General features: G+C 44.6%; 1 long non-coding RNA gene across 1 annotated transcript; it reads right to left on the minus strand.

Annotated features, from left to right (window-relative positions):
• Positions 1-2,559: 2,559 nt before the first annotated feature.
• Positions 2,560-3,381, minus strand: LOC128472689 (uncharacterized). The gene is made up of 3 exons (XR_008346199.1): positions 3,279-3,381; positions 2,991-3,181; positions 2,560-2,688 (listed from the first exon to the last, which is right to left on the minus strand). It is a non-coding gene; the product is annotated as an uncharacterized LOC128472689 (long non-coding RNA).
• Between the last annotated feature and the right edge of the window lie 16,503 nt (positions 3,382-19,884).

The following is a 19,884-nucleotide window of genomic DNA, read 5'->3' on the forward strand; positions in this document are numbered from 1 at the left end:
GCTTCGAGTTCTGGTGAGTGGCCATCGCGTCTAACTCTGGCGTGCCCCATCTGGATGTTATAAGGGAGAAAACTCTGGAATTCAGTTCCCACTCGCCTGGGAGCATGGTATTTCTGCTTAACCAGTCTGCTGCCACATTCAACGACCCCTTGATGTGGACAGCTGAGAGGGAGAGAAGATTGATTTCCGCCCACTCTGTGATCTGGGCACACTCTTTCTGCAACAACCTGCTCCTTGTTCCGCCTTGTTTGTTTATGTAGTATGCTGCCGGTAAATTGTCCGTCTGGACTTGGACTGCCCTGTGAAAAGGAAGGTCTTTGAAATGAAACAGTGCTAGCTTGATAGCTTTCAACTCTCTCAAGTTGGATGAGAGTCTTGCCTCCGCCGGTTTCCATTTCTGTTGGACCCAGGCTTCCATAGTGTGGGCTCCCCAGCCTTTCGCCGAGGCATCGGTAGTCAGGACTATGGGTTGGGAGTAAGCGAGAGAAATCTTTCTGGTGTCAACCACCATCCGAGATCCTTCTTCAGATGGACAGTGCGCTCTTCCCCATGGTACTGCTTCCAGTTCTGACGTGAGCAGGCCGAGGACTCTCATCGCCTCTCGTTGAGGAATATAAGGTGCTTCACAGACTGCCTGATATTCGTGCTTCTTTCACTGGAGAGAAGAAGTCTCATAGACTGAGAATTTATGACAAAGCCTAGGTAAGTTATCTTTGTTGTGGGAAGAAGTTGCGATTTCTTATAATTTATTAGAAATCCGTGATCCTGCAGAACCTGAATAGTAAGCTGCAAATGGAGATCTAGTGTTTGCTTCATTGGGGCTTTTATCAGCCAGTCCTCGAGGTATGGGGTCACGTGTACCCCCTGAACTCTGAGGGCAGCTGACAGGATCACCGCTATCTTCGTGAAAATCCTCGGAGCCGATGTAATCCCAAAGGGAAGGCACGTAAATTGGAGGTGACGAATTCACTGGTGATCTCTGACTGCCAGGCGAAGGAATCTCCGATCTTCTCAGTACTGGAGCATGGAGGTATGCATCCTGTAAGTCTATGGAGGCTAGGTAGTCTCCTTGCTGGATGCTGAGAACTGCCGTTTGGATAGATTCCATCCAGAACGTCTTTTTGACAAAAAACTGGTTGAGGTATGACAGGTCGATGACCAGCCTCCAATCCCCTCCTGACTTTGGAACAGCGAATACGGGTGAATAGTGACCTTTGCCTCTCTCGTGATATGGTACTTCCTCCAATGCGTTTTTCAGCACAAACTGATCGATGAGATGCGGAATAACAGGATTGGCGGTTCGGCTGATTAGAAACCTGCCTGGAGGTTTTTCTCTTAATTCCAGAGAATATCCTCTTCTTATCGTGGTTGTGACCCAGGCATCTGAGGATGTTTGAGACCAAATGGCAATAAAACTCTGCAGCCTGGCACCCACCGGTGGCCTGGCGTCATTGATCCGAGGTTTTAGGGGTGAACTGTTTCTTTCTGGAAGCACCCCCTTGAGCTTGTCTTCCCTTGGTCTGCCTTTTCCTGTCCGACTGACGAAAGGGATACTGCCTTCTGGGTGATCTCCGAAATCTAAAGGCTTGAAAGTGGGTTTCTTTTGTGATTGGGGGAAAGATGTACCCTTCTCTTCACTTAGAGACTTTAATATGTCTTTGAGCTGTGGCCCAAACAAAGATGAGGGATGAAAAGGAAGAGACACAAAGTTGTTCTTTGATGGAATCTCCTCCCCACTGTTTGATCCAAAGGGATTTCCTCGTCACGTTGGCCAGGGCCATGGACCTAGATGAAAATTTTAGGATATCCAAGGGGGCATCACAAAGAAAATCAGCAGCTGTCTTCATGATAGAGATATTACTCATGATTTCTTGCCTTGGCACCCCCTCTTCCACATCCTGGGCAAGATTGGTTAGCCATAAACGGAGTGCCCTGGCCACTGGTATAGAGGCTTCAGCCACCTTGGCAGAGGATGCTGCTGCCATATAGGTTTTCTTGCATAGCGAGTCTGCCTTCCTCTCCATTGGGTCTGGAAGCATGCATGACTCGTCAGAGGGAAAGAAAGACTTTTTAGCCAGTTTCGCTGCTGCAATATCCACTTTCGGTGGGTTCTCCCAGTGCGAACATGCCTCTGGATTCAATTTATAGATGGACTTGAACTTCGCCCCCGGATCTGTTCTTTTCTCGGGTTTCTCCCAATCCTTTTCACACCAACCAGAGATTAAGTGGTGCGCAGGAAACTCTTTACCTTTGTTACGGGGAAAATAAAATAGCTGTTCTCTAACAGGCTTGTTAAACACGTCTCTATCCGACTCCAGTACGCCCTTAATAGCCGAGATAAGCTTAGGCACTTTGTCCTTATGCAGTAGGTAAAGGTCATCCGGGGCTTAGTCATCTGAATCCTCAGAGTCTGATCGCACAGTGGCACTAGATTCTGTAGATCTGTGACTAACGGAAGGCTTGTTTTTCTTCTTTCCTGTCATGGAGGACACCACTTCTTGGAAAGTACTAGTCAGTTTCTCTTTAAACCAGTCTAAGAACATCCCAGGCTCCATCTGGGCTGGTTGTTCCGTAGACATGCATCCTGCACATTTATCCTGAGCCCAGGATTCAGGCAAGGGCTGGGAGCAATTCAAACAGGCAGTATGTCTGGACGTTCTCTTCCTTTTCCCCCCTGGACTGGACATCCTAAGAGGAAAGAGGAGACAGCAAATCAAACAATTAGAGTGAAAAAACACAAAGTGATAAGGGAAAGAGAGGGACTCCAAGTCCCTGTACCTGCCAACACTCTTGGATCTGCTGCCCCGGCTGAGTGTGAGCTCAGAATGGCTGCGGAATGTAAATCTCCCGCCCCGCAGATGGAGCTTTGCACCTGTGCATAACAGCCACATGGCCACTGCGCATGCGCCCAGCGGCCCTCGCTCACCGACATCAGCCCGCGTCCTTATCCCTGCCGAACCGCCAGGAAGCTCAGACATGAGGGGACTGACCTACCTCCTGAACAGGAGAAGGGATCCTTCGCACACCCGATGTCGATCACTCTGTTATAGGTAACGGGGTGGTGGGCTGGCTGAGGGACCAGGAAAACTCCAGGTTTACGGCCGCACAAACACTCTCCTGCCCCAGGAACTAAGCGAACGCCCAGTATAGAGGCTACCTGTCTCTGTCTCTTCTTCTGTTCCTAGAAGAGAAAAAATACAGGTGTCCGTTGTTGGGTAACGGGTTTTTTAGGGTATGTGTGGGAGGGACCATCAATTAATTAATTAATCAATTATTACTTGTCTCTGTGCTATTGCTTGAGTGTATCTACTATTCCAAGGGAACGAGGAAACGTTAACCCATTGTGTGCTGCCACGGATGAACAGGAAATATATAATAAAATATTTACAAAAAAAAATGTGAGGGGTGTACACACTTTTGTGAGATACTGTATATGCAAAACTGGAGAAGTGCGTGTTTGAGACCAGGGCCGTTCATTTCCTTGGATTTATTTTATCAACAAATAGTATTGAATCAAAAGATTGGTCCAAAGCAGCTCAAGTAGCATTTGAAACACTCAAGAAAAGATAAATATCTTCTCCCGTTTTGGCACTTCCGGATCCTAATAGGCCTTATACTCTACAGGTGGACGCATCTGGCTCCGGTAAGAGGGCATAGAGTAATAGGAAAATTTATAGGTAAGTATACATGTTATTGGAAGAATTACACGGCGAGGAAGATAGAGAATTAGGCCAAGTTTATGGAGAAATAAAGGAACTTATATGCAGAGGCTAGATAAGTAATATAAAAGGAGGATGTAATTGTAATGCGTTATTAACTGTTTCTGCTGATTCTGAAAATTATTTCAGCAGTAACTGACAAACCCCACTTATAGCGTATACTGGAGATAATTAACAGTGTTTGCTGCCTCAGGGGTAATTCAGTTCTGGCAGTGTTGAATTGAGGTTAACACCCTCTAGTTAGAATTTGGAGGATTATTAAAATGCAATATTACAGCAAATTTAGCACAGACTTTCCATTTTTACAAATGAACATACAAGAAATGAGGGCAAAAACATAAAATTGCTAAATAATTGGAAATTAATGTTTAGTAAAAATGTTTGAAATAAATCTATATATATCCACTGACCCAGAATGTCTCTCTGGGCATCTGAGTATCTCCTGTTGGGCGATATACCCTTATCTGGGAAATTCGATGCTCCAGGGAGCAGCTTCACAAGGGATGGAGCTAGCCAAATATGTGAGCATGGCTAGCTCAAAACACATTAAATTTGTGTGGGAGTGGGAAGGGAAAGGGGCAATGAGTGGTGTGCAGATATCCACATACATGTCAGATCTCCTATGCATCAGGACATTAGTGTATTTTGGGGTATGTAGGTGAGTTGACAGGATTGGGCAGCATTTTGACTTTTGTACCGAATTCCCCATTGTCCAGGACCCCCTTATAACCAACCAATGTTTTCAAAATTACTTTTAACCCCCTCTGTCTCACTGGGCACAGGAGGATTACATGGATCTTATAGGCTTCTGAGACTGTTTAGATACCCTCCCCCATATCTTGGTTAAGAATGGTTCTGGGTACATACATTTTAGTTTTTACAGTTTTTTTAAACTTTCTATATATTTTAAACAAATGTGTTGGGGTGGTGTTGACTTTAGGAATGCTTAAATGCTTTACGGGTTAATGAATGAGTCAGTTTATTGATTATTTTTTTTACCTTGTATCAACAAGACTCCCCTCCAGTCAAGTGTATCGTGGTACTCCACAGATATGGTACATATATTAATGGAGGAGAAGGCAGCATTTAGGAACTATAAGCAGACTCAGAATGAGGAAGATGAGAGCAAATTTAAACCTACACTCAAAGAAGGCAAAAAACATTAGATGCATCAAAGCACTTTGCTTAATTGCTTAAATAAATACTTTTGTTCAGGTTTTTATAGATTAAGGTGAAGGGAAGGGACCTAAAAAAAAGAGAATCAGAGACACATGTAAAACATGTTACAGGTACAAATTTTACTGGAACTCTCCAAAGTAAAAACAGACAAACTCATGGGACCTGATGGTTTATTACAAGTGCTTCAGAGTGTCCGGCCAAAATCATTAGCAATCTTATTTACCTTGTCACTATTGACAGAAGTAGTTAAAGCAATGTCTCTTAATATAGGTAGTATTATTGCCTTTCTTAATTCAATGCAAAATAGAACTATATTAATAATGTTTGTAAGCCTTTTACAACACTGGTGCCATCTCCAATAAAGGTGCGATATTTATAAGGGACCCGCATAGGGTTATTTTTTAGTGCCAACTGTTAGCTGTGAAGAGTTGAAAAACAGAAATATGACACAAAACCCAAGGTAATTTTTAAGCAAAATTATTCATTACATTTGTGTTTCAGGAGGTTCAGTCTATAACAAGCTTACCATAACTCAGGGGCGTCCAACGTGCGTACAGTCCTGCTCACTCACGCGGTGGTTTGCCGGCCCGTGGGCTGGCAGACCACATTGAAAGCGGCCGCCCAGGTGCGAAGTTCAAAGCAGCCGTTGTGCGGCTTTGAACACGTAACGTTCAAGGGGGCGGGCCCACAGAAGGTGTTCCTCGTGGCAAGGAGAGCGTCATCACATCGGAGGAGAGCAGCAAAAAACAAAAATGTAAGTATTACCAATGTACATGATAAAAGTTTAAGGGGGCGTGTTTTTTTCTGCTAGCTTTTGCTACTGTGGCTGCTTGTGCATGAAAGGAGTGTCATTGCTATATTAAATATATATGATTACTAACAGCAATCACACTCCTATCATGCCCAGGCAGCCAGTAGAGGCTGGATCCTGGGCATAATAGAAGTGTGATTGCTGTTAGCAACCACACTCCTATCATGCCAAGTCAGCCAGTACATACTGGAATCTGGGTATGCCTGGACATGATAGGAGTGTGATTGCTGTTAGTAATCATACATATTTAACATAGCAATGAGACTCCTATCATGCACAAGCAGCCAATACATGCACATAACCTACAGCCTCCCTGTGCCCTGCTCCCCTACCTACACATCCATGCTATTACACACATATTTATTCATCACAAACATTCATTCCCTGATTCACGTATACTCATTCATACACCCTTCCCCACCCTTACCTGAACTGCAGATCTTCCGGTGCCGCTCGCAGACTTACGCAGGGGTGCTGTCTCCATCTGCGTTGCGCGCAGTGTGTTTGAACTTCTCTTGACCTGCCCAGGGGAAGAGGAACGGAGCGGAGTAGCGTGAGGTGACGCGCATTCACGTGACTCCGCTGGGTTCCTGCGTCCCCTCGACGGAGCAAGACATGCTGCTGAGCAACACAGAGGGGAGCGGGAGGGCCCCTGCGGATGATTATTTTTGGTGGGGTTTTTTTTGTTTCGGCATTTTGCCAAAATAACCCTGTATTAATATGCATTAGAAAGCTAAAAGGCCATATTTTCTCTCAGTGAAAAATGAGTGCAGCCCACGCACACATACATTTCTGATGAAGTGGCCCACTGCAGAAAAAACTTGGGCACCCCTGCCATAACTTATCTGTTTCTAAAATTTGTAGGGAACATTACAAGTTTGATTTTGCATGTATTTAATAGATACAGTACTTTGGTTCAAGTGAGTAAGTATAACTTTATAAAGAGATGTAAAATATTATTGGTTATGCATGCAAGTGGTATATTTTGCATTACATTTCTTTAACCCCTTAAGGACTAAGCTGTTTTTTATTTTTGTACTCTTCTTGTGTTTAGCTGTAATTTTCTCCTCTCCCATTTAGTGCACCCACACAAGGCATATATATATATATATATATATATATATATATATATTTCTTTTCAGGACAAGAATGGATTCCTGCAGATACCATTTTTTGATCATATAATCCAGGGGTGTCCAAGTTTTTTATGCAGTGGGCCACTTCATCAGAAATGTATGTGTGCGTGGGCCGCACTCATTTTTCACTGAGAGAAAATATGGCCTTTTAGCTTTATGATGCATATTAATACAGGGTTAATTTGGCAAAATGCCAAAACAACCCCCCCCCCCGAAAATAATCATCCGCAGGGGCCCTGCAGCTTCCCTCTGTATTGCTCAGCAGCGTGTCTTGCTCCGTCGAGGGGACGGAGGAACTCAGCGAAGTCCAGGCGTATCCAGAATCCAGCATATACTGTTCATGTTCAAAACTATTCTACCTGAAGGCAGTAGGTTTGATGGGATATAGCACCAGTTGAGGCACCAGTTGATGTATTAAGGAAGTTTCAGGAGCACTGACATATTCTGGACTAGGCTACTTAGGCAGTAGCTCCCCTGCCGCAAAAGTGGGGATGGATCGCCTCTTAGGTGATCTTCCCCACCGCTGTGCTGCTGTCAGGAACCACAAACCAGATGGAGATAGAAAGCCAGTGCAATCACCTTTATTGAATATACAAAAAATAAAAAGTGCAGAGAAAATAATGTCCATAAAACATAGTAAAAAATCCAAGCCAAGGATCGAGAGCCAAATCAGGAAGTCAAACAAGCTGAGGTCAGGATACAAGAGGTCAAATGGAGTCAGGGATGTAAGCAGGATTCAGGAACCGGAGAGGAAATCAGCCAAGCCAGGCCAGGCCAGGCGTCATACACAAGAAATGAGAGACTGAAGTGTGCTATTTAAATAGCCAGACTCTAGCGAGGAAGGGCTGGCTAATCAGCAGGAAACCAGGGAAGTAATACGGAGCTAAGCTTAGCAAGAGGAGCAGGGGAAGGGTGAAAACCCTGACAGCTGCTGCTCAGTAGGCAAGTAATAAGGGAGATATCTGATATCTCCATTTGCCAAACGATGCATTAAAAGACACTGAGCGCCAGGGTATGATGTTATATGCTGTTTCTCCTCAGGACTACAGCAGTTGATCGTGTAGCTGGGAATGATTAATAAAATGGGTCCGTTCGGTGAGCATAAAAAATGTTCTTATTATAATATGGAAAATATAACACTGGTGACATATTAATGGTTCTGGTTGAGTGTGGTTCTGGTTGCTACATATATGAGCTCTTCCTATAGACTTTTGCCATCTAGGTTTTGAAAATTGCAGACAAGATAACCCTGCTGACTTCGCCATTTTATTTTCATTGCAGCAGAACTAATCATGCCAATTAGGATTGTTTGTTTTAAAATGTATATTGGATGTATTGGGTGAATATAATCAAATACATCTAAATGTTAAAGCAATATATGTTCCCTTATCACACTTCCACGGACTTGCTGGCAGTTCTAATATCATGAATTCCCTTGTTATTTATTTATCTACTCTCCTCAAAACAACCTCTGTAAAGATATAATGGGCACAATTTTCTGTTCTTGCCTCAGGCGCCAAAAGACCTAGCTACGGCTCTGCCCCCCTTGCTTAGCGGCTTCTTTAAAATCAGAGCGCCAAATTTTACTGACACATTTAGTGTAATGCTGTTTGATGGGCAAATAGGTCACTGATGACATGTTTGTTCCCAAAATGGCACTGACAAGCTGTTTGGGGCAACGATGGCACTTGCAAAATGTTTATATGTCTGGGGGCTCAAAGAGGTTAAGTACAATATGGGTGTGGTTAAAGGGGTTATGTTTGTTAAGGGTAGGAGTTTGCAATATTACCTCCAGGTCTGTTTCAGTAAAGTCATGGCACTTTAATACATTTGAACTAGTTCCCAAGATTGTGTTGCTGTGGTCATTTCTCATTGCTGTGGTCTTTTCTGATTTTCTGTTGTATGGCTTAGTTAAAATCAACAACCAGGGCCGGCCCAAGACATAATGCTGCCTGGGGCGAAGTTTAAAATGCCGCCGCCAGGGGTCATTATCTACCCTCCCCCCCCTTTATACGTCACTTACCTTGCAGCAGTCCTGCGCCGAGTCTCCCTGCTCTGCCACGGTGCGCGCTGCTTTACTGCTGAGCGCCGGAAATGACATCATCTTCCGGTGCTTAGCATTACAAGCCGGCACCGAGCTAGAGGGCTCGCAGAGGAGTGAGAGGGGCGCCAAGTGGGTACTGACAACTTGGTAAGCGAAAACCACTCTGCGCCCCTCTCTCTCTCTTCTGCTTAAAAAAAAAAAGGCGCTTGGGGCGGCAAAGTGCCACCTCTTCAAAAGTGCCACCTGGAGCAATTGCCCCACTCTGCTCCATGGTAGGGCCGGCTCTGTCAACAACATTACTTTTTCAAACTTCCAATGATATATTACTTATGTTAATGTAATAGCACAGATTAAAACCTGACAATGTTTGACAAATAATAGAAAAATAACAGTTGAGGACAGATTGAATCCTGCTGTTTGTGCAGTTTTTTAAATCCTTTTAATTTTGAAACACTGAGACCCCTTCCCAATTCCCCACACAGCCTTTTATAAGAAGACAGTTATTAAAGTTTGTAGAACATAATTTAACATAACAAAAACATATTTCTGTATCAAAAACTGACAGCTCTGCAATATTTCACAAATTATCCCTTGTAGGTACTAAATTCCATTTAATTGCTTCATGGACCATTTCTCCACAATATGTTCCCTAGCTATTCATTATGCAAGGATGATTCTATAACCCATTTAGAATTTCTGAAACATTTTCATTGTTGCTATGTATAGGAAGCTGTTATTAACTTTTTTCATGTCCTCTTTATTGCCTTTCAAGTATGCTGTAGCATTTGGTGTGGACATTTCACTAAACCCGGTATGAAAGGGATAGTTTAATGCTCCAGACATCCTCAATCAAAAAAAACAAAGGACTGCCTACTTTGACTTAGGACATAGTGGTTCTTCCTGACTTTGTTGTTGGGGCAGGGACATCTCTGGCAGCTGTGACTCTCCCCTGTCAGCAGAAGTCCGCACTGGTTGCTTCCTGCTGACCGATTGTGTGTAACGGCACTTGGAGGGCACCTTTAGGCTAGGTTTCCACTTGTCAGTCCTCTTTGGCGTTTTACTGCTTTTTTGGGCTCTGTGGCAGTTTTTCAAAATCGCAGCATGTTGACACTCTGGCGTTTTTTTGCAAGGAAATCTTGGCGTTTTTCTCCAATAGAAGTCTATGGGAGAGAAAAACAGCATGAAAACGCCATGTGGGTTTTGCCTTGGTGTTTTTTATGGCATTTTTTTCCACAGTTACAAAAAAGGGGCAGGACCCAGGAAGAGGAAGAGCTGCCATTTTCCCAGTACTGTGGTAAAACTTTTATCTGCTTGTACACTGTGTGCTGTCTCTGTGTAATTTATTAGCAGCATGGCACCCAGAATTGTCTTTGATGTTTCCAAGCTTATTCAACTAGTGAGTATCCCTTGCGATCTGCACCATCATTTGGGGCCAATCTTCCTAGGGGATCAGACATTCGGAATAAAGCATGCCTTACAAACCACTGAAAAGGGAAAAAAGGGTCCACTGGGGCATGTTTAAGTAGAACGCTACCAAGGAAATGACATCAGGAGGGGGCAGATACTTGCCATTTATCCTAATCCCTTTTAGCTGGGTGAAAATTCTAACTTGTAAAGGCTGGCAAAACCGCCTAAGGTCAAAAAAGCAATTTCCACAGAAAGGCTAAAACACCAGAAAAAAAGACCAAAACGCAGGAAAATGCAGTGGCAGTTTTCCTGGCGTTTTTCATCAAGAAAATATCGCAGGAAAAATACAGAAGTGGAAACCTAGCCTAAGGATTAAGCACCAGCCTCTTCTTTACGTTTATTGCTTTTTGAGTGCAGTCCCCACTTGTTTACCAATTTACCCTTCTATCACCAGAGTATGTTTCAAAGAATTAACAAGATATGAGTGTTTTTAAGCGGATGAATCCTTCTATTACCAGACGTAAGCAGTCTTTATAAGACTTGTGCATTAACTTTCATACAAAATTTTGCCCGTTTTGTGGGGTTGTAAACTATAACTGTGTGTTCTCTGAAGAAACTGACTAAAACGAACTGCAAAAGTGCCGAAACTTTTTCATGAATCGTCCATTCGTCTCCAAGTGTAGCCGCCATAACAAGTCATTTTGGCTCCATTATAAGCTATTTTGGCAGCATTCCAAGCAATATTATTGATCATTGATGAGGTAAAGTGGAAGGGACTGTGTGTAGGAGGGTACATATCAATACAAATAAGTAGCCAAAAAATTAATTCTTAGTTTCTTCAGTCTGGCCAATCAGCATTTACAAGGGGAAATGACAAGCATTAGATATATAAGTGTGATGGTGTAATTTTAACATGTCAGTACCTGCGGTTACAGAGTGATGAGAGTTGGAGCAAATGACAGCGACAGCTTAGCAGAGACTAAGATTAATGCTCACTGCTTGAACATACTGCAAGTTAATAAATAGTTTATTTTAGTGCAGATCATTTACTGTTGCAGGGTTGGATGGAGAAGCTGTAGTTTACTACTTTAGTGTATTACAGGGACTGCAGCAGACATTTTTTTCCTGTTCCTGCGCAGAGTTTAATAAACCTGTCATTTGTGGACAAGTTATTTTTATTATGTTTCTATCATATCATGTATTATTCTTCATGGATAAGTATCCTTTTACTAGGCTTGTGCATGTGCATTGTGCAGTTGTTTAAAATGTAAAACCTGATCCTGAGTAGAAACAAATCTTTATTTATCTTCAATTAATTGCTAAATATTATATATTGGTGACCAATTCAGGGATGAATCAACATCTACATACACACTACAGTGTGCTTTGCTCCAGGGGAAATTGGTGACAGCAGCAAACCCACAACAGCCAGAGCAAAGGGCGGGGGAGGCCTCAGCTTTCTTGAGTGGTGTGACTGATTCCCACAGGCAGATAGGGCACAGACATCCACTGCACCAGCCTACCCTAGAATACTTTGGGGCTTTCCATTCGAGGGGCATGTCAAAGCAGCAGTCAAATTATTCAAATCAGGGCCAGCCTTAGGTGTTAAGGCACCCTGTGCAGACTACTTTTCTGCCGCCCCCTCGACAAAAAAGAAAGGGAAAAAATCTTAATATAACTGGAAACACTGGTAACAATAATGTAACTTAAATACATTAAATATAGGAAAAAGACAGCTTTATAACAAAAAAATTAAATATCGTAAAAATTGGAACCTAGGCAATTATTTCGTTCCCCCCCAGTGCAGTCTTCGCTCCTTCTGACCCTATCATGACTTTGTAAGGCCCTCTCTCTCCTGTACTCTTCCCCAGAGTCCCTTTGTCCCCTCATTCACTAAGCCACAACTTTCTTTTGGTGAGGGACTGGATGTGAGGCATAAAGGAGAGAGCAGAGTCAAGGGTGACACCAAGGCAGCGAACCTGGTCTGTTGGTTGGATAGTGGAGTTGTCAACAGTAATAGAGATATCAGGAAAAGTGGACAGAGCAGAGGGCGGGATTACCATGAGTTCGGTTTAAGAGATGTTGAGCTTTAAGTAACGGGATGCCATTCATGATGCAATTCCTGATAGACAGTCAGTGAGGCGAGTTAGAAGAGAGGGGGGAAAGGTCAAGAGCAGAAATATAGATTAGGGTGTCATCTGCATATAGGTGGTACTGGAAACCAAAGGAAGAAATAAGTTGTCCGAGGGAAGAAGTGTAGATGGAGAATAGCAGAGGCCCAGGAACTGAGCCTTGAGGATTTGATTACCAAACATGACACACACAGTCACACAAACAGACAAACACAGTCACATACACATATAACACACAGTGGGTTTCTTACCTTGTGCTGGCTCCAGTTTACACTAAGTTCTGTGTGAACGAGGGACTCAGGAGCCATTTGGAAGAGTTGAGAAGTCTCTTCTGATGGAGGACCCAGGACATAAACCCCCATTGCAGGACTGTCCCGGGCAGTCTGGGACATGTGGTTACTGTAGCAAGGGTCCAGTAAAATCTTAATCCAGCTCTATATCCAGTACAAATGACAAATGTGGATTGTAGTGAAAATTATCCTTCTTTAACACTATGTTGAAGTTTTCTGATTTTTTTTTAATTTAATTTGCCATTAAGTCTAATGTCACTGTATTTCAAGACATGGAAAATAATATTATGGAAAATCATTTCAGATTTGAAGAAGAAGTAATTATTACCATTATAATCTCACAAGAGTGAATTTCATGCTTTATGGGGTTTACAGAATAACCATTCAATTGTAATAAACTGAGCCAGCAGGGGCTGTGGAACAGTCTATATGGACAGGAAAGATAACACTTCAGAATGTTTCTGTCAATTAGACCAAAGACAATTTCGTGTTGCTACCTCATATAACCTGAGTAAAGGAATTAAACAAGTACTCTAAGACATTTTAAACAAACATTACATTAAAAAATCAAAAAAATAATTAACTATATATTTTTCTGTGTGGTTCATAATGGCTTATAATAAAATCTCAGCAATGGGGAAATGTAATTATAGTTAAACCACCTACCCCAGGCTATAGGAGAAATTCTAGCATTGGTAGTGATGTACCGAATGTCAGATACAGTACGGTATCGGTATATATATATATATATATATGCAAGTTAAAAAAATTCTAATTGCCTCAAAGGCCAGCTCATAACTGTGAGAATAAATCTAATTAAAGCCAAACAAGCTAGCTCATCCCTAGCATAATGAGAGAGAACAAACATCAATCACAGAAAAACTAAATATCACACCCTTAACAGGGTAATAATACATGTGACTCAAGAGTTCAGTGAATCCAGTTTCATTGGCTCACTCACATAAAAAATATGCCCTTCAAGGCAATTAGGTATCTCTCTCTGATTTCCTCTCTAGGGGCAAATGTGGTTAAGCCTTTTATTCTGTCATTCTGATTTTGACAACTATATTGCTCTTTTTCATACATCTAGTACTATTTTTATATTGCGACATAACTGCATTTATAATGAGTATGACGTTTTTTTTTCTCTATTTTAACTTGCTTTCATCCTTTGGTCTGATTATTACCTTTCTACTAAATCGAATTTCTCTCTGCCAGAAGCTCTGTGTTTACTTGTTGCACGTACATATATCCTGTGCTTTTAGGGTAATACTCAAAGTTACTATTAATTATGATATTTTGAAAGTTGCATTTAAAAACCGTCACACTTTGGCAGTTTCCATTTTAGAGAATAAGCTCTCTTTTTATTTATGTTATAAATATGACATGCGTTTTTCAGCCCATTGATGAGATAAGATTTTGCAGGGGTGCTTGAAAACACTAATTACCTGTCATGAGGAATTTTCTTATGTCTCCAGTTAAAGAGATGGATATCTGCTCACCTTATTAAAAGGCACATGTTTACCATAAAGTGAAACAGATATTGGAAATTTGTTATTCTATATAACATACCCATTTACTTGTCTATGAAGATTGCAGAAATTTGCACCATGGCTAGCCCTGCCATAGACACAATTTAGGAAGCTGTCTAGTTAGATGAGGCACCACTACCAGGGTTTCTCCAATATTATCAATCAAGTGCGTGCAGGAGCAGATTCTGGGAACCTAGGGTGCTAAAAAATACTAGGCATGCTATGGACGTCACATGGAGGTCACATGTCCCATATTACCAATTGCTTGTCTGCTATTTCTTCATGGAAGTCACGACGCTATTCAAAACATAATCTTTCTAAAACTGAACTCATTATCTTCCCTCCTTCCATCGACTATCTATCCTACTAACCAGGCCCGATGCCTCAGACCTCTCCTTCATCCCTCACATTCAGTCCCTCGCCAGATCCTCCCACTTGCACCTAAAAACATCTCTTGCATCCGCCCATTTCTCACCCAAGAATCCACAAAAACTCTGGTCCATTCATTTATCATTTCCCGTCTTGACTACTGGTTGGCATTACACTGTCTCGACTCTCTCCTCTACAGTCTGTCCAAAAAGTTGCTAGACTTAACACTGCTTCTCCATACATTTCTGCACTCATAAACAAATACTCCCATACTCAATCTTTACGTTCTTCACAATGGGCTAAGGCTCTCCTCCTCACGCTCCCTCAAAACATTCAAGAAACATCTCAAAACCCACTTCTTCAGAGAAGCATACCATCTTAGCTGCTAGAACTTCCCTGTCACTGATACAACCCCACACTACCTTTCACCTTTCTCTGTTCCTTATGTTTGTCCTCACCCCATTCCCTCAAGATTGTAAACTTGCGAGCAGGGCTCTATTCACCTAATGTATCTGTAACGGGTTCACCAAGAGAGCTGTTGCCAGACACCACTAGGTGTCTGTGTTCCGTTAAGAGAAGGAGCCCAATATGCAGGATGACCGGAGGAATGGAGAAGCAAAACAGGTAAAGTTCAGACTCACTTTACTAGGTAACAGTCCAGGGTCAGAATTAAGCACAGGTACAGGTATAGACGTAGGCACAGGTGCAGGTAATGGTACAGTTGCAGGCACAGGTATAGGTGCAGGTAACGGTACAGGTATAGGCACAGGTACAGGTAACGGTACAGGCACAGGTATAGGCACAGGTGCAGGTAACGGTACAGGTGCAGGCACAGGTATAGGCACAGGTGCAGGCACAGGTATAGGCACAGGTGCAGGCACAGGCATAGGCACAGGTGCAGGCACAGGTAATGGTACAGGTGCAGGCACAGGTTCAGGCACAGGTTCAAAATAGGGTCAGGAGCACAGCCCTTGGGAGGTTATGTAGCACACAGAGCGTCTCAGAATATCTGAGCACTGCTGAGAGGGAGCTTGGGGCATTTATAGGGATCACAGGTGTGACGTATGACGTCAAGCCTGTAGATCCAGCCCTAGTACTGCTCCCTCTAGAGGGAGACGGCGTTGGAAGAGCCGCCCCTCTAGCAACAGCCTCCTCGGCAGCACCTCCCACCCTCTCCTGCACACAGACGGCAGAAGAAGGTAGAAGCGCCGCCCCTCTCTTGGAACCCGACGTCACTCCGTCACCATCTTCCCCAGCTCCCCGCGTGGATTTGGGAGCAAGCCGGTGCCGACCCTGCGTGCCGGTACGTGCGTGACAGCTGTGGTTACTCCCAGAGATCACCCACATGTATCCTCCTGTTGTCCAAAAAATCACTTCCAGCACCAGTCAGCATGCACACCTTGGAACCCTGCTATGTGTACCCAATAAGTAGACACAACTACCTTGAATTGAGTACAGCAGGGATGAACAGTCTATTGATGTAAAACATAGACTCATATATCCACAGAACTTCATTAACATAAATTAACATTGATAGACAGGTACATGTAGACAACCCCAACCAACCAATCCGTTCCCGGGATCAAAAATACCCTTATTATTACCCCACCCTAAAACATCACTTTTATTAATGTGTTTGTTAAAAGGTATAACCAAAAAAAGATGTTTAAAAACATCAGTGTCACCAGACCTACCGTAAAAGGTATATGTTATTGTTACATGGGGGCATATGCCCACAGTCGTATAACACTAATAGTATCACATCATATATACTGTTGATGGCTGCAGTCCTAACAACAAGAATAATAGAATTATGACCAGTGACACGGGCTTATTAAAAACTCAAACAAATAGCCCCCCTGACATGTTTCGCTCCTCAGAGCATCATCAGAGGTCTGGGCTATTTACAAACAACTTAATAAAAGTGATGTTTTAGGGTGGGGTAATAATAAGGGTATTTTTGATCCCGGGAACGGGATTGGTTGGTTGTAGTTGTAACTTACCCTTGTCCCCGCTGGGGCATTATTTTGGAGTTGGATGTAGACAACCCAACCCTTAATCCCCTGACAGTAATCCTATTGATTGGATTAATTAAACAATGGAGTTCCTACCTGTGCTATCTTTGTCTGGAGCCATCTCTGACTACCTTGGGGCCCTTCTGTCACATATCTCCCCTTTTAAAAAGAAGACTGAACTGGGGCCAGACCCCAACCGGGTCTGCAACCAGTTCAGTCGGAGAGCACAGCTCTGTCGTTCCTAGGGTTGTGGATGCAGGGGGCAAGAGGCACCTGTCCCAGTAACCAGTACTGGGGTGCACTTAGAGACTGGGGAGTTTGGGTCCCAGACGAGGGCAACAGTCCCACTCGCCAGGGCAGGGGGACAGGGTCCATAATCTGTGGGTAGCAGGCTTGCTTTTAGTCCTGTCCAGTGATGGACAGTTCCGTCACACACTCCATCACATATCTCCTTTTTCTGGGGGAGACTGATGTCTGATAAGACTCCACACGGTTTGACTCCGAAGTCAGTCTGTATATCTGGACCACCACTGCCAGCCACAAATTGGTACTCCCCAAAACAATTTTTTTACAAAAGAGCATTACTCACCCAGCTGCACTCTGCTTCTACCAAATAACGTAACTGCCCCTAGGAAGAAGGGCCAAATGTGCCTTCTCCCTGGAGTCCTCTCAGCCGCTGGGGAAAAGACAGAGAGGCTGGGGTCCCTTCCATATGGGGTTCTGGGCTGACTGTCCAGCACCTCTGGGGACTGCAGGTGGCGACCGTAGTTCAATCCACCTGCATGGTACAAATGTCTGTATGATCCGCTGCGAGGGGAGGGAAGCCACATGCATCCCCTCCTGTATACTCCATCTGCTGGGGAGAGATGTCGATCTGCCCCTCTCCCATTGCCAACACTTCTGCTGGGGTTACAGGATCCATAGAAATCACCGCCTCTGCGCAACATTGCGGGGGTAAAGCCAATGGTGCTGGGGTCACAGAGGGGTGCGGGCAGAGGCCAGCGGCACTCTTCCCTGAGGACAGCGCTTCAGCTGCATTTGTAAAATCCAGGGGCACCACTAACTCTGGGGCTGCCCGACCGGACCCTCCTTGGTTGCTGTGGTCAGGCTTGGGAACAAGGGGAAGGGGTGGGCAGAGGCCAGCAGTGCTCTGCCTCGATGCCAGCAGTTCAGCTGGGGGATCTGGCTAGGGCATGCAGGGGAGGTCTCGGTCTTCTGGGCCATATTGTGGGGAATAGGGCAGAGTGTCTGGGGTGAGAAAAGGGAGTGGGCAGAGGCCAGTTGCGCTCTGCTCGGCTGTTTGTGCTTCTGGTGGAGGCACAATACTCATAGGATCCACTGGGGCACACTGCTGAGCATGGTCAAAGAGTTCTCGGTAGGCCTGCTCCAGGATTCATTCTTGGTAAACCAAATAATCGAAATCAGCCCACAAGTCAGGCAGGGATTAGCGTTAGGACCCACCGTCATTGGAGTACTTTGGCGTAGTGGTGGGCTAAGCATACTATGGCCATAAGATGTGACGGAATCTCCAATAGTTATCAAACAGTCCTAGGCTAGTTCCTGTATTTATGTGTGTGTCCTGTATCCCCGGCAGCGGGTTGTCCTGTCCTGTATCCCCGGCAGCGGGTTGTCCTGTCCTGTATCCCCGGCAGCGGGGTGTCCTGTCCTGTATCCCCAGCAGCGGGGTGTCCTGTCCTGTATCCCCGGCAGCAGGGTGTCCTGTCTCGTATCCCCAGCAGCGGGGTGTCCTGTCTTGTATCCCCGGCAGCGGGGTGTCCTGGTTATGTTTATTCCTTGTCTTGTTCACTGTTGTGCCCTGTAACATGTATATCTTGTCTGGTTTTGTTTCGTGCCTGGTCTCCCTGTCCCTTGCCTTTTATGTTTCTGCTATATTTCTCTGCTTAGCTTCCATTCTCCCAGCCTGCAGCTGTCCTCGTTCTGGACTTCATCCGCTGCTATATCAGGGTGCTGGTGTTTGGCTGCACAACCCTAGATACTCAACACCCAGGTGAGTGCGGTCACCCTGCATCAGGCCCTGTCCATCTCCGCTACCGCGCAATGACTCCTGAACTCCATCTTTGGGCGCGCTAGGTCCTTTCAGTCATCAGCATGGACCCAGTTCCTTAAGTAGGCTTTCCATTATCAATCCCTGGCCGCCAAAGTCATCGTCCTCTGGCATTTAGTCATCCTTCAGCTCTGGACACCGCTGCGCGGCCTGCCAATACAGGGCCTGGTATCCACAATCCACAGTCATTTCAAGTGAAAGCAATTTCTCCAACTCAGCCACTCTTGGGGCTGTTCTCCCAGGTACTGCATTCGCCAATCTAGTACCATTCCTTGGAGGATGGGAGGACTATTCCCCGGACTCCCTGGTCCACTCTGAGAGCCTCCATCCAGGCATTTATGTAACTCGCGACTCACCATGTACAGGACTATGTAACTCGCTGCGCACCAACACGTCCTGTAGTGCGGGAACCATCTTTAGTTTGCTGCCGGTATACCCGCTGGGATGTTTGCAAGGAGGATCCCGCTGCTGCTGCCAATGTAACAGGTTCACCAAGAGAGCTGTAGTAACTCCCAGAGATCACCCACATGTATCCTCCTGTTATCCCCAAAATCACTTCCAGCACCAGTCAGCATGCACACCTTGGGCTCACATGGAAGAGTTCCTCCTTATGGTGAGAAGAGCATGTCGGAGGAGAGCAGTCTGCAGGGGAAGGAAGCCAGCAAAATAAGTATTTAAAAAAAATACTTAGGGTGATAGATGGAAGGGGACAACAATTCAATACAAAAAGGGGGTGGCTGAGGGTTATAAGCACACAACAGGGTGGTTGGGGCATCACATATAAATCAATACAAAAAGGTTGGGAGATGGCTGTTTACACATGGGTATGGGAAGCATTACATTGACCAGGGGTTGGGGGCATCAATAAACAAGGGAAGGAGGCTGGCTGGGGGCATTACATAAAAATCAATACACAAGGGTGTGAGGGGGAACTGGCTGGGGGCACAAATACACATGGGGCAATACACAAGGGTGTGGGGGGAGTACATTAATACTAAAGGGGGGCCTGGCTGGGGCATCAATATACAAGGGGGCAAACACACAAATAACAAAGCCGTGTGGAACGCATTTTTTATGCTTTGTGTAGCCTAACCCATCCTGATGCGGGTGTGGCAGAACCTGTCCTGGTGTGTGTGTGTGTGGGCGTGGGTGTCTGTGTGGCAGACCCTGTCCTGGTGTGTGTGG

This window comes from Spea bombifrons, chromosome 2 (genome assembly GCF_027358695.1).
Source record: "Spea bombifrons isolate aSpeBom1 chromosome 2, aSpeBom1.2.pri, whole genome shotgun sequence".
NCBI classification, from domain to species: domain Eukaryota; kingdom Metazoa; phylum Chordata; class Amphibia; order Anura; family Pelobatidae; genus Spea; species Spea bombifrons.